The 2,466-nt window shown below is 40.1% G+C and overlaps 1 pseudogene across 1 annotated transcript; it reads left to right on the forward strand.

The window, feature by feature from the left end:
* Positions 1-392: 392 nt before the first annotated feature.
* On the forward strand, positions 393-1,925 carry LOC309801613 (heterogeneous nuclear ribonucleoprotein A3-like; annotated as a pseudogene). The gene has a single exon. The product of its transcript is annotated as a heterogeneous nuclear ribonucleoprotein A3-like (transcript).
* The last annotated feature ends 541 nt before the right edge of the window (positions 1,926-2,466 follow it).

Genomic DNA, 2,466 nt, shown 5'->3' on the forward strand with positions numbered 1-2,466 from the left:
CCAGAGATAAACTCATGCACATATGGGTGCCTAAATTATGCCAAAGGAGGCAAGAACATGCAATGGAGAAAAGACAGTCTCTTCAATAAGTGGTGCTGGGAAAACTGGACAGCTACATGTAAAATAATGAAATTAGAACACTCCCTAACACCATACACAAAAATAAACTCCAAATGGATTAAAGACTTAAATGTAAGACCAGACACCATAAAACTCTTAGAGGAGAACAGGAAAAACACTGTTTGACATAAACTACAGCAAGATATTTTTTGACTCACCTGCCAGACTAATGGAAATAAAAACAAAAATAAACAAATGGGACTTAATTAAATTTAAAAGCTCTTGTGGTCCCATATTGAACTCGAGTTGGAAGAGGCGAGTCTGGTCTCAAAATGGAGGTAAAACCGCCACCCAGCCGCCCCCAGCCTGACTCCAGCTGTCGCCGCCACCGCCGGGGGGAGGAGGGCCATGATCCAAAGGAACCAGAACAGTTGAGAAAACTGTTTATTGGTGGTCTGAGCTTTGAAACTACAGATGATAGCTTAAGAGAACATTTTGAGAAATGGGGCACACTTACAGATTGTGTGGTGATGAGAGACCCCCAAACAAAACGTTCCAGGGGCTTTGGTTTTGTTACTTACTCTTGTGTTGAAGAGATGGATACAGCAATATGTGCTCGACCACACAAGGTTGATGGGCGTGTAGTGGAACCAAAGAGAGCTGTTTCTAGAGAGGATTCTGTAAAGCCTGGTGCCCATCTAACAGTGAAGAAAATTTTTGTTGGTGGTATTAAAGAAGATACAGAAGAATATAATTTGAGAGACTACTTTGAAAAGTATGGCAAGATTGAAACCATAGAAGTTATGGAAGACAGACAGAGTTGAAAAAAAGAGAGGATTTGCTTTTGTAACTTTTGATGATCATGATACCGTTGATAAAATTGTTGTTCAGAAATACCACACTATTAATGGGCATAATTGTGAAGTGAAAAAGGCCCTTTCTAAAGAAGAAATGCAATCTGCTGGATCACAAAGAGGTCGTGGAGGTGGATCTGGCAACTTTATGGGTCGTGGAGGAAACTTTGGAGGTGGTGGAGTTAACTTTGGCCGTGGTGGAAACTTTGGTGGAAGAGGAGGCTATGTTGGTAGAGGTGGTGGCAGAAGAGGTAGTTATGGAGGAGGTGATGGTGGATATATTGGATTTGGAGGCAACGGTGGTAACTATGGCGGTGGTCCTGGTTACAGTAGTAGAGGAGGCTATGGTGGTGGTGGACCAGGATATGGAAACCAAGGTGGTGGATATGGTGGCGGTGGTGGAGGATATGATGGTTACAATGAAGGAGGAAATTTTGGAGGTAACTATGGTGGTGATGGGAGCTATAATGATTTTGGAAATTATAGTGGACAACAGCAATCAAATTATGGACCCATGAAGGGGGGCAGTTTTGGTGGAAGAAGCTCGGGAAGTCCCTATGGTGGTGGTTATGGATCTGGTGGTGGAAGTTGTGGATATGGTAGCAGAAGGTTCTAAAAACTCAGAAGAAAAGGGCTACAGTTCTTAGCAGGAGAGAGAGTGAGGAGTTGTCAGGAAAGCTGCAGGTTACTTTGAGACAGTGGTCCCAAATGCATTAGAGGAACTGTAAAAATCTGCCACAGAAGGAACGATGATCCATAGTCAGAAAAGTTACAGCAGCTTAAACAGGAAACCCTTCTTGTTCAGGACTGTCATAGCCACAGTTTGCAAAATGTGCAGCTATTGATTAATGCAATGTAGTGTCAATTAGATGTACATTCCTGAGGTCTTTTATCTGTTGTAGCTTTGTCTTTTTCTTTTTCTTTTCATTACATCAGGTATATTGCCCTGTAAATTGTGGTAGTGGTACCAGGAATAAAAAATTAAGGAATTTTTAACTTTTCAAAAAAATAAATAAATAAAATAAAATAAAATAAATAAAAGCTCTTGCACAGCAAAGGAAACCATAAACAAGATAAAAAGACAACCCTCAGAATGGGAGAAAATGTTTGCAAATGATGCAACTGACAAGGGATTCATTTCTAAAATATACATACAGCTCATGGAGTTCAATATCTAAAAAACAAACAATCCAGTTAAAAAATGGGTGGAAGGCCTAAATAGACATTTAACCAGGGAAGACATACAGATAGCCAAGAGGCACATGAAAAGATACTCAACATCACTAATTATTAGAGAAATGCAAATCAAAACTACAATGAGGTATCACCTCACGCCAGTCAGAATGGCCATTATCCAAAAATCTAGAAACAATAAATGCTGGAAAGGGTGTGGTGAAAAAGGAACCCTCCTGCCCTGTTGGTGGGAATATAAATTGATAAAACCACCATGGAAAACAGAATGGAGGTTCCTTAAAAAACTAAAAATAGACCTACCATATAACCCAGCAATACCACTACTGGACATATATCCTGAGAAACCATAATTCAAAAA

The sequence above is a fragment of the Mesoplodon mirus genome (genome assembly GCF_964341445.2).
Source record: "Mesoplodon mirus genome assembly, chromosome: 3".
Classification (NCBI taxonomy): Eukaryota; Metazoa; Chordata; class Mammalia; order Artiodactyla; family Ziphiidae; genus Mesoplodon; species Mesoplodon mirus.